We start from the raw sequence: 13,046 nt of genomic DNA, 5'->3' as shown, positions 1-13,046 counted from the left end.
ATGAAATTAAAAGACGCTTACTCCTTGGAAAGAAAGTTATGACCAACCTTGATAATATATTAAAAAGCAGAGACATTACTTTGCCAACAAAGGTCCATCTAGTCAAGGCTATGGTATTTACCGTGGTTATGTATGGATGTGAGAGTTGGACTGTGAAGAAAGCTGATCGCCGAAGAATTGATGCTTTTGAACTGTGGTGTTGGAGAAGACTCTTGAGAGTCCCTTGTACCGCAAGGAGATCCAACCAGTCCATTTTAAAGGAGATCGATCCTGGGTGTTCATTGGAAGGACTGATGCTAAAGCTGAAACTGCAATACTTTGGCCACCTCATGCGACGAGTTGACTCACTGGAAAAGACTCTGATGCTGGGAAAGGTTGGGGGCGGGAGGAGAAAGGGACGACCGAGAATGAGATGGCTGGATGGCATCACTGACTCTGTGGACATGAGTTTGAGTGAACTGCGGGAGTTGGTGATGGACAGGGAGGCCTGGCGTGCTGTGATTCATGGGGTCGCGGAGAGTCGGACATGACTGAGCGACTGAACTGAACTGAACTGACTATTGTAAATAATGCTGCAATGAGCATATATCTTTTAAAATCAGTGTTTTCATGTTCTTTGGAGAAATTCCCAGAAGTGGAATAGCTGGGTCACATGATAACTCTATTTTTAGTCTTCTGAGGAGCCTCCATACTTTTTTTTCTAACTGTTTAGGGAAAGAAGAAGAGTATGGGGAATGAGGGTGGAAAGTGGGAGGCATTTCATGGTTTATGAGGAAATGAGCAATGGCTCCCATTTTTCACAGCATGTACACATGAACTGCAGTGAGGCAGATGGAAACCAGAATGCGGGGAGTCAGGAAGTGTTTGAGGGCCTCAATATGAAGCACACTCACAGTTAAGGTTCTGTTCACCCCCTACCCTGGCACAACCGAGTCTGGTGCGAGAGTACACGCTGTGGAAACTGCCCACTTAGAGACTCTTTCAGGATCTGTTTCCTTCTATGTCTCAAGGTACACATAGAAGGATAAGGAAAATGCTGATTTGTTATTATATCAGAAAAGCATTTCCTCTTGAAAGAATGTGAAACCCTTAAAGCCTCACAAGATAAGGAACAAATTATCTTGGTTCCAACAATTGCTGGAGTAATTCAACATTCTTAAATCTATCTTCTCCAGAAAAATCTCTTAAATTAGAAATGTGAAAATGAAGAGTTTTTCAGACCAGGCTAGAGGACTGCCCATGAATATGTATTAAAATCACTCTATTTGATTAATAAGTGTCCAAGTGAGCCCAAGATTAAGAAAACATGCTGAGCTTATATAATATTTACTCACTCTCTGATGATATCTCCAAAAGCCCAGAAGACCCAGATCTGGGGTTGCCGCTGCCTTAAATAGAATTATTATAGCTTAATTTCCCTCTTTATCTCAGACTGTAATGTACCAGTGTATCATGGTGCATTTAATTCTCTCTATATTCATTGTGTAATAGAGGATCAACATTAAAGTCACAGGGGTAGCACACTGGACACTGACCAGACATTTTTATTTAACACAGAAAAATGCTGGTGTAAATGATATTGAAATAAATATGCTCTGATTTAAAATGCAAGTTCCTCAAAGGAAATCCTGGGAGCCATAAAATACCTTTCCCCTCCTCAAGGTTGTCCAAAGGGAAAAAAGTCAGACAAGGCTTTCAACCAGGCTGTTATCTTTACGATGCAATTTAATCTGGGATGCTACAAACACACGGGGCAGGATCATTAAGCAATAACATCATAAAATATCAAGAAGGGGCTAAAGAAAACAGGAGAAACTGTTTTGCGGTTTTCTCACTTCCACCCAAAGATGTGAGAATATTATGTTAACCTGTCTGGTGACCACAGGGAACTGCTCTGAGCCTGCACTGGGTGGGGCCTGCTCCAATGCAAGTGGAGAGACCAAATGTATTGGATTTGTCATGTGGATTTGACTCTTCATGTGTATCATCTCATTTAGGCCTTTTGATAAATAACTTATAAGATTAGGAGATACTTTCCTCATTTATTCATTTATTCATGTAATTAACTAATAAACTGTTTTTTTTTCATTTTTATATTTTTAATTAATTGTCACAATTAGCAAACTTTCTTCAAACAAATGCAATGAGTTGTTAGGAAAAGTGATGACAGGGAAAAAAAAAAAAGCTCTTATTTAACATCATTAAAGAGTCCAGAAATCACCTACACTTAAAATTCTAGTCTTGGTTTTCACCTAGTTCAATTCACCAAGCATTCAATTCAAGAACTTTTACTTTATTCAATAAGTTATAATGCTTAACTTCATTATTTATTTTTATGCTCAAATTATCCTATATTTTATCAGTGGGAACCCCTTCAAGCTGGCTCCTGTGTGCCATGGACATTTAGACATGTCCTCATTATTGAAGTACTTTCATATTTTCTGGCACCACAAGATGTTCCGAGTTCAACATCTTCCTTGCCCCAGCCCCAGAACTGATCATTTTTCCAAGGAGAGCTTTTCATACAGAATAGTATTTAGAAACCAAGATTAGAAATGTTAGATGGTACTATTGCTACTGGAGTATAGTTAATTCTAGACCCTCTCAGCAGATAGGAATAAGCTACAGATGTATATGTATGTGTGTCTGTATGCATACTGACAAGACATATCTGTTTGTCTATTTCTATCCATGAGTTCACATTAATACCTTCAATTGCAATCCCACACCAGGAGGGTATTTCTAAGTTCCCTCTGTTCTATCTAACTCCATTGTTCAACAATGAGAAGCCTGACTTTCATTATCCATAAGATATTTAATTATTGCTTAATCCTAGATACCTAGGATTGGGCTTCCCTCACAGCTCAGTTGGTAAAGAATCTGCCTGCAATGCAGGAGACCTGGGTTCGATCCCTGGGTTGGGAAGATTCCCTAGAGAAGGAAATGGCAACCCACTCCAGTATTCTTGCCTGGAGAATCCCATGGACAGAGGAGCCTGGCAGGCTACAGCCCATGGGGTCGCAAGAGTCGGATACAACTTAGTGACTAAACCGCCACCAGGATACTTAGAAAAGAGTTTCAGATTCTTAGCCCATGACTCAGGGAGAAAGAAATCTACTTATTAGAGTTGAATATTTGTTTACATTTGATTTGGTGATCCCAAGCAATGTGGCAACCAATCATCTTTTAAACATAAAGCTCATATTTGCAGCTTTTCTTGAGAAATCAGAAGGTATGGCTCTCCCCACCTTTGGACAGGGCATGAGTGCTTTCCCAGGGTTTGCTCTCTGTCTCCCCTACAAATAATCCCTTCTTGCTCTTGTACATTCAAACCCCACTTCACCTGGGCCTCTGCCATTCCTGGAAGGACTGTCTCCACCACTGCCTCCTTTTCCTCTCATTCCCTCCATTCTGGTGGTCAATGCTGCCACTCCCATAAAAGCATTTCACAAAGAACTGGCTCCGTGCTGCTAACCCCGTATACGTGATTTTTCAGCTTTGTTTAACTTGACCCCTTAGTAGCACTGACATGGGATGTCCCATCTTTCCTGTGACAAAAACTGCTCTGGTTCCTTCCCACTGGTGGCCTCCTCACCCTCCTGCACAAGCTCCCCCTACTTTGTTCATTTCAGCTCAGTTCAGTCGCTTAGTTGTGTCCGACTCTTTGTGACCCCATGGGCTGCAGCACACCAGGCCTCCCTGTCCACCACCACCTCCTGGAGTCTACTCAAACTCATATTCATAGAGTCAGTGATGCCATCCAACCATCTCATCCTCTGTTGTCTCCTTCTCCTCCTGCCTTCAATCTTTCCCAGCATCAGGGTCTTTTCCCGTGAGTCAGTTTTTGGCATCAGGTGGTCAAAGTACTAGAGTTTCAGCTTCAGCATCAGTCCTTCCAATGAATATTCAGGACTGATTTCCTTTAGGATGGACTGGTTGGATCTCCTTGCAGTCCAAGGGACTCTCAAGAATCTTCTTCAACACCGCAGTTCAAAAGCATCAGTTCTTCGGCACTCAGCTTTCTTTATAGTCCAACTTGCACATCCATACTTGACTATTGGAAAAATTATAGCTTTGACTAGATGGACTTTGGTCGGCAAAGTAATGTCTTTGTTTTTTAACATGTTCTCTAGGTTGGTCATAGCTTTTCTTCCAAGGAGCAAGCATGTTTCAATTTCATGGCTGCAGTCACTAGCTGCAGTGATTTTGGAGCACAAGAAAATAAAGTCTGTCACTGTTTCCATTGTTTCCCCATCTATTTGCCATGAAGTGATGGGACCAGATGCCATGATCTTAGTTTTCTAAATATTGAGCTTTAGGCCAACTTTTTCACTCTCCTCTTTCACTTTCATCAAGAGGCTCTTTAGTTCATCTTCGCTTTCTGTCATAAAGGTGGTGTCATCTGCATATCTGAGGTTATTGATATTTCTCTCAGAAATCTTGATTCCAGCTTGGCTTCATCCAGCCTGGCATTTCACATGATGTACTCTGCATATAAGTTAAACAAGCAGGGTGACAACATGCAGCCTTGATGTACTCCTTCCCCAATTTGGAACCAGTCTGTTGTTCCATGTTCAGTTCTAACTGTTGCTTGTTGACCTGCATACAGATTTCTCAGGAAGCAGGTGAGGTGGTCTGGTATTCCCATCTCTTTAAGAATTTTCCACAGTTTGTTGTGATCCACAAAGTCAAGGGCTTTGGCATAGTCAATAAAGCAGAAATAGATGTTTTTTTTCCCTGGAATTCTCTTGCTTTTTCGATGATACAACGGATGTTGGCAATTTGATCTCTGGTTCCTCTGCCCTCCTTTGTGGGGCTGCTAAATGTTGTGGCTCCCTGGAGCTTACGCCTCCTATGGCTCTCTCTGTGATCTCACTTACCCCAGTGGGTATCTTCATTTATAACATACAGGGAACTTGCAAACATCCATCTCCAGGCCTGTCTTCTCTGAGTTCTAGTCGCCACTGTCTCTTGTATGTTTCACAAGTCTCTCAAAGTCAACAGATGTGAAGCTGAACTCGTTCCTCCCCAAGTCTGCTCTACCTGCAGACTCTTTCTGCTGTGGTGGCGCTTTCTCCGGCCCCCAGACCGAATCCATTAAGAGGTCAGCTTCCGTCTCTGATGATCTTCCTCATTTGCCACCTTCTTTTCATTGTCATGTCACCCTCTCATCCACACTATTGCGTCAATGGCCCCTTAACTGGCTCCTCTCCCTTCCCTAACTCTACAGTGTTAGTATATTGTGTATGTGTGTGTGGGGGGCAGACAGAAAGAGGAGGGAGGGAAATGCAGATTTTTCTCACAGCTCTTAAGATGAAAAGACTCCTTAACAATGGCCTGCAAGGCCCTCAAGGTTTCCTAATCTCCTATAGCACGCCCCTCGTGCTTCTCAGTTATTGCGTTTGTTCATCCCTGAGTGGGCAGCTATGGCCTCTTCCCCATGGGACATTTGTACATGGGCTTTCTTGGTCAAAGCATGCTCTTTTCTTGCATCCCCTCACCCTGGCCAACTCACTTTCAACCTAGAATGTGCCTCACTATTCTCCAGCTCAGTCATTCCATTTTCAGAAACACTTCCCCTGGACTCGCTGTCTGTCTAGCTGCCTCCCTGTTCACACTGAGAGCATCAGGAACTTGGCTCAGAGGCATTTTTACCTCTGTGGGATCTGATTAACACCTGCTTCCCTGTTACAGAATGAATACCTCTGTCCCCTCCCTAATTCATATTTGGGACCCTACTCTCTGATGTGATGTTGTTAGGAGATGATGCCTTTGTGAGGTGCCTGGGATTAGTCAGGGTCATGAGGGTGGGGCCCTCCTGACTGGAATTCATGCCCCTATAAGAGTCATGAGAGAGCCTGCTTTCTCTCTCTGCTCTCTTCCATACAAGGACATGATGAGAAGTTGGAGTCTGCAATTTTGAAGAGGGCTCTTAGCAGAACCCTATCGTGCTGGCACCCTGATCTCAGATTTCCAGCCTCCAGACTATGAGAAGTAAATTTCTCTTGTTTACAAGCCATCCAGTCATGGCATTTTTGCTTATAGCAATCTAAACTGACCAAGGCACTCCCCCAGGGGCACAGGGTCCACTCTTGTTATCTCTGCTTCTAGCACAGTTCCCAGCACAGACATGTGCTCAAGAAGCTTGTTGAGAAAATGGAGACAACATGATTTAGTGGCTACAAGCATAGCCTCTGGGGAAGACTGGCTCTACCCTGTGTGTGATGTCAGGCAAGTCACTCAAATTCTCTGAGCCTCAGCTTCCCCATCTGTTAAATAGGGAGAGTGACAGCACTCACCTCATAGGGCTGTTATGAAGATTCAATGATCTTTGTTTAAATGTAATGCATTCAGAATACTACCTGACAAATGATCTTATGTGTTTGTTAAACATGTAAAATGAACAGGTACTAAATAGTCATTGAATGAGTAAGTATTAATGAACCAGACAGAAAATCTGATTTTAAAAAAGAAATACAAGTGGGTTATTACTCACATATAGGCCAATGGCCAAATCGTGTTGACTAGAAATAACAAACTAAGTAACAGAAAACAAGATTTAAATTTAATTCAACCTGCATTAGTAAGTCTGTGACTACATGTTGGGAAAACAACTTCTTACAACTGGAATACATCCAACATCTTAAGAGAAATGGGAACTCAAATTCTTAATATATTCAATGAAAGCTTTAGGTATGTCTGATGCTATTGACTAGTCATATGTAGGGCTGAATTATTTCTGTCAAAAATCGGCAAGACAAGAATAAAACTCCCAAATGAACTTTTTATAAACTATCCACAGCATGCATCAAAGGTTTGAGAATCTTCTTTGAGAGGTCCCCATGCAGCACCCAGTGCAAGGCAAGAAAGCACCGCAACTAGAAGACGGCACTATAAAACACAGAAATCACACATTCCTACCAGCCCTTATCATATTCTCGAACATTCTTTCAAGTCAAGGAATATTAAAAAAATATATCTGGTTCAGCATTTCTTCCTTTGAGCATGTATGACTTTGTCAGGGTATTAACAATGAAAACCTTCAGGTCTAGTTTTCATCCAACGTATAATTTTTTTTCACTATAAAGGGGTGTATTATCATAAGACTAAAGCCAGTTTAAAAGTTTTTGATATAGTGTTTCTGTCGGTTTTTAAGGTTTTGTTGTTGCTTTGGAAGAAAAAAAAGGAAGGACAGTTGTGGTATGAAGAAAGGGTGCTTGGCAAAGGGGAAAGAGCTCAAAACAACAAAGTAATTAGAGCTACTGCAGCAAACTAGGAAGGCACTTAGTTTCTACTTAAAGGTACTACATAAATTGCTTTAGCTTGTTTAGTTCAATTTATATGCACACAATATCGAATTAAAATTGTGAACTGTTTCAGTGAAAATGTACCAACAGAAGGGAGATTTCATTTTCTTCATGAAAAAAGAAAGTCGGCTGTGAGGCCAGATTTTCATCCAGCCTTAATTGTGAGCTGATTCTGATTGAGAGAAAAAGCTCTGTTTAAATATTTGTCCCAGGAGAGACAAAGGGTTGGGTGAAGGCTTGGCGCACAGTTCTGCAGGCTGTGGGAGGCTACAGCCAGCAACTGGGGCTGTGGGTCGGGGGAACCGAAGCCCAGCTGTGCAGAAAAGAATTCACACCATACAGCAAGACCTGGTCCTCCCTACCTTACCAGCCTCATCTCCCTCCCGTGTGCTGGAACGAGATTCTCTTCCACCTCCACAGTTTACCTGTGCTGCTTTCTCTGCAGACAGTGCCCTCTTATATTCTTTAAGCTTTTGGTGTCACCTCTTCCAAAAAGCTTTCTCCAACCCCCAGGTGGGAGACCTCACTCCTCTGCACCTAGTGCCACAATCATGTATTTCTCATCACTTATGCTGTGTATCCCATTTGGGTAGGAGATGCAATTTAATCAATTCTATTTCTAGCAACAGTGCCTGGCATGAAGAAGACACAGTAGGTATCTGAGTAATGTTGAAAGATGTCGGCCTGTTGGGTAACATGCAAAGACACAGCCAGCAGAATCCATTCTGGATTTTCAATAATGAATGGGTACTTTCTATGGAGGAATGATTGAGAATAAAGGCAAACAAATGCTTGAGGTCCTATGTGAGGCCCCTCTACCTATTAATACCTTAAATAATAGGGTTCAGATTAGTCTAATTTGTCTCCCACCCTCTTCCCTGTTTTGGGTCATGCTTTTGGTAGTGTCTTATTTAAATTTTTTTATTTTTATTGAACATAAGGTCACAAAGATTTTCTATGTTTTCTTCTAGAAATTTTAGTTTTAGGTTTTTACATTAAAGTTTATGATCCATTTCGAGTTAGCTTTTGTATATGGTACAGGCTTTGGGTTGAGTGTTTTCTCTGGGGTGAGGGTGACAGATGAATATTCAGTTGTTCCACACCTATTGGTGAAGGTGAAAGAGGAGAGTGAAAAACCTGGCTTAAAACCCAACATTCAAAAAACAAAGATCACGGCATCTGGTCCTATCACTTCATGGCAAATAGATGGGGAAAAAGTGGAAACAGTGGCAGACTTCCTTAGGATCCAAAATCAATGTGGACGGTGACTGCAGCCACTAAATTAAAAAATGCTTGCTCCTTGGAAGAATAGCTATGACAAGCCTACACAGTATTTTGCCAAGAAAGGTCCCGATAGTCAAAGCTATAGCTTTTCCAGTAGTCATGTAGCGATATAAGAGTGGGATCATAAAGATGGCTGAGCGCTGAACAATGATGCTTTTGAACTGTGGTGCTGGAGAAGATTCTTGAGAGTCCCTTGGATAGCACGGAGATCAAACCAGTCAGTCCTGAAGGACATTAACCCTGAATATTTATTGGAAGGACTGATGCTGAAGCTGAGCTCCAATACTCTGGCCAGCTGATGCAAAGAGCCAACTTACTGGAAAAGACCCTGATGCTGGGAAAGAATGAGGGCAAGAGAAGAGGGTGACAGAGGATGAGATGGTTGGATGGCATCACTGACTCAATGGACATGAGTTTGAGCAAACTCAGGGAGATAGTGAAGGACAGGGAAGCCTGGCATGCTGCAGTCTATGTGGTCACAGAGAATCAGACACAACTTAGGACAGAACTTAGTGACTGAACAACAATTTTTTGAAAAGATTATTCTTTTTCTTCTGCATTGTCCTTTGCAACTCTGTCAAAAAATCAATTGTCTGTGTCAGCGGGGAGAGAAATTTGGTGTTCTCTATTCTATTACATGGATCTATTTAACTATTTTCATACCAATACCACACTGTAACAAGTACTGTAACTTTATAATTAGTCTTAAAATTCAGTAATTTAATCTCCCAACTTTGTTCTTCTTTTTAAAAATTACTTTGGTGCATTTCCACATTAATTTTACAATTAGCTTATCATTTTTTACCAAAAAAAGCTTACTGGGGTTGAGTTGAATCTATAGGTAAATTTGGAGAGAACTGAAATTTTAACACTGTTGAGTTTTCCAACCCACAAAACAAGGCATGTCTCTCTATTTTAATAAGGTCGTCTTTATCTCAACAATGTTTTGTCGTTTTTAGTATATAGGTCTTGTACACTTTTGCTGGATTTATCTCTATTTATTTTTTATATGCTATTGTAAATGGTATTATTTAAAATTTTTAACATGATACTTTGCTGTGTGTATATAGAAATGCAACTGATTTTTATATATTGATCTTATACCTAGGAACATTGGCTTTCCTGGTAGCTCAGATGGTAAAGAATCTGCCTGCAATGCAGGAGACCCAGGTTCAATCTCTGGGTCAGGAAGATCCCTGGAAAAGGGAATGGCAACCCACTCCAGTATTCTTGCCTGGAGAATTCCATGGACACAACTGAGCGACTAACATACACATACTAGCAAGATTATTAGACTCACCTATTAATTCTAAGAGCTTTTTGAAGGGTAGATTTATATGGATTTATATGTATCTTCTCTATATATGATTATGCCATATAAAATTTTTTATCCTATTCCAATCTGGATGTCTTTTATTTCTTTTTCTTGCCTATTGTTTTGGCTGGAACCTCCAGTACAATGTTGAATAGAAGTGATAAGAATAGACATTCTTATCTTGTTCCTCAACTTCTAACTGGACAGTTTAAAACATTCATAGTTAAGAGTAATTATTGATAAGGACAGACTTTGTCATAGTGCTGTTTTCTACATGCCTTTTAGCTTTTTTGCTTCTCATCCTGCATTACTGTATTTTAGTTGATTTTTTAGTAGTGAAATGTTTAAATTCCTGCATCATTTTCTTTTCCATACATTCGATACCTATTTTCTTTCTGGTTACCATGGATTACATTTAACATTAAAAGTTGTAACGCTCTTACTTGAATTTATACCTGCTTAACTTCAATGATATACAAAATCTCTGCTCCTTTAAAGCTCTGTCCCCACATCTTTTGGTTGATGATGTCACAAAATTACATCTTCATACATTGTGAGCCCTGAACTAGTCATTCTTTTAAATGAATTAGTCTCTTAAACTATGTAGAAAGTCAGACTTTGAGTTACAAACCAAAATTAAAATAATATTAAATTTTAGATTAAGTTTTTTTTTCTTTAAATGTATTAATCTCTTAAATTGTGTGGAAAACAAAAAATACAGTTACAAACTATTGTTACAATAATGTTAGCTTTTATAATTTCCCATGTATTTATCTTTATTGAGATACTTATTTCCTCATACAAGTTTGAGTTAACTGTCTTAGGTCCCTTCATTTCACCTGCGGGACTCCTTGAGAATTTCTTACACAGGTTTTTTAGAAATGTGTTATTCCACTTCGATATTTGGGATCTTCCAGAGATCTCTCTGTTACTGATTTCTTATGTAATTCCACTATGGAGAATACACTTTGTAGGATTTCAAGCCTTATGCATTTTTTGAGGCTTCTTTTACACTTCAGAATACGGTCTATCTTGATGAATGTTCTCTATGCCCCTGTAAGGAAAGTGTATTCTGTTGATGTTTGGTAGGTGTTCTATAAATGCCAACTAGATTGAACTGGCTGATAGTATTGCTCAAGTCTTCTATATCCTTAAGTATTTATTCTATCAATGTGAGTAGAGAATTAAAATATCAAACTGTACTTGTGGATTTGTCTATTTCTCCTAAGCTTTTTCTTATATATTTTGATATTCTATTATTAAACTTTAAATAGTTTTAGGGTTATTTCCTCTCAAAGAAATTACCTCTTTATAATTGTGAAATGACCTCCTTTATCCCTGTTAATATTTTATCTCTGAAATCTCTTTCTCTCATACTACATCTATTTCAGCTTTCTTTTGATTAGTGTTAGCATGGGATAGTTGTCCATTCATTTTCTTTATATTTGGTGTGTCTTTATATTTGGTGTGTTTCTTGTAGGCATCAAATAATTGTAGCTGGGTCCTGCTCGTTTTATACAATCTGACAACGTCTACCTTTCAGCAGACATCCATCGTTTGACTATTTTCTAATGTAACTATTGATATGATTATGTTTAATCTATCATTTTGTTATTTGCTTTCTATTTGCCCCATCTATTAATTGGTCTTCCTTTCCCCTTTTTCTTCCTTCTTAGATTATGATGTATATTCTTAATCAAAGTATATTCTGATTCTATTTGATCTCCTTTGAATCCTTAGGATTTAAAACTATTTGCCTTTTTTTAGTGGTTGTATTAGGGTTGTCAGACTTTGTTTTTTTGGGCTCCAAAATCACTGCGGACGCTGATTGTAGCCATGAAATTAAAAGACGTTTACTCCTTGGAAGGAAAGTTTTGACCAGGCTAGATAGCATGTTAAAAAGCAGAGACAGTGCTTGCTTCGGCAGCACATATACTAAAATTGGAACGAAACAGAGAAGATTAGCTTGGCCCCTGAGCAAGGATGACATGCAAATTCGTGAAGCGGTCCATATTTTTAAATCACAGCAGGATCCTCCAAGACCCACCTCTCAGAATATTGGAAATAAAAGCAAAAATAAACAAATGGGACCTAATTAAAATCAAAAGCTTCTGCACAGCAAAGGAAACTATAAGCAAGGTGAAAAGACAGACTTCAGAATGGGAGAAAATAATAGCAAATGAAGCAACTGATAAAGGATTAAACTTCAAAATATACAAGCAGCTCCTGCAGCTCAATTCCAGAAAAATAAGTGACCCAATCAAAAAATGGGCCAAAGAACTAAACAGACATTTCTCCAAAGAAGACATAAAGATGGCTAACAAACACATGAAAAAATGCTCAACATCCCTCATAATCAGAGAAATGCAAATCAAAACCACAATGAGATACCATTTCACACCAGTCAGAATGGCTGCTATCCAAAAGTCTACATGCAATAAATGCTGGAGAGGGTGTGGAGAGAAGGGAACCCTCTTACACTGTTGGTGGGAATGCAAACTAGTACAGCCACTATGGAAAACAGTGTGGAGATTCCTCAAAAAACTGGAAATAGAACTGCCATATGATCCAGCAATCGCACTCCTGGGCATACACACCGAGGAAACCAGAATTGAAAGAGACACATGTACTCCAATGTTCATTGCAGCACTGTTTATAATAGCCAGGACATGGAAGCAACCTAGATGTCCATCTGCAGATGAATGGATAAGAAAGCTGTGGTACATATACACAATGGAGTATTACTCAGCCATTAAAACGAATGCATTTCAATCAGTTCTAATGAGGTGGATGAAACTAGAGCCTATTATAGAGTGAAGTAAGCCAGAAAGAAAAACACCAATACAATATACTAATTCATATATATGGAATTTAGAAAGATGAAAATGCTAACCCTGTATACAAGATAGCAAAAGAGACACAGATGTATAGAATAGTCTTTGGGACTCTGTGGGAGAGGGTGAGGGTGGGATGGTTTGGGAGAATGGCATTGAAACATGTATATTATCATATGTGAAACTAATCGCCAGTTCAGGGTCAATGCATGTTATAGGATGCCCGGGGCTGGTATGAGGGGATGACCCAGAGAGAGAATAAGGGGAGGAAGGAGGTGGGAGGAAGGAGGTGGGAGGGGGGTTCGG

The 13,046-nt window shown here is 39.8% G+C and overlaps 1 protein-coding gene and 1 non-coding gene across 4 annotated transcripts in view; one reads left to right on the top strand and one right to left on the bottom strand.

The window, feature by feature from the left end:
- Positions 1–13,046, bottom strand: part of NMNAT3 (nicotinamide nucleotide adenylyltransferase 3) — a 146,589-nt gene that overhangs the window by 68,747 nt on the left and 64,796 nt on the right. The gene's annotated exons all lie outside the window — the stretch shown is intronic.
- LOC129554054 (U6 spliceosomal RNA) lies at positions 11,818–11,924 on the top strand. The gene has a single exon (XR_008685557.2). It is a non-coding gene; the product is annotated as a U6 spliceosomal RNA (small nuclear RNA).

The sequence above is a fragment of the Moschus berezovskii genome, chromosome 1 (assembly GCF_049115385.1).
Source record: "Moschus berezovskii isolate FMDL1 chromosome 1, NW_MosBer_1.0, whole genome shotgun sequence".
NCBI lineage: Eukaryota > Metazoa > Chordata > Mammalia > Artiodactyla > Moschidae > Moschus > Moschus berezovskii.
The sequence above is the reverse complement of the archived record's forward strand: the minus strand, read 5'-3'. Positions and strand labels throughout refer to the sequence as shown.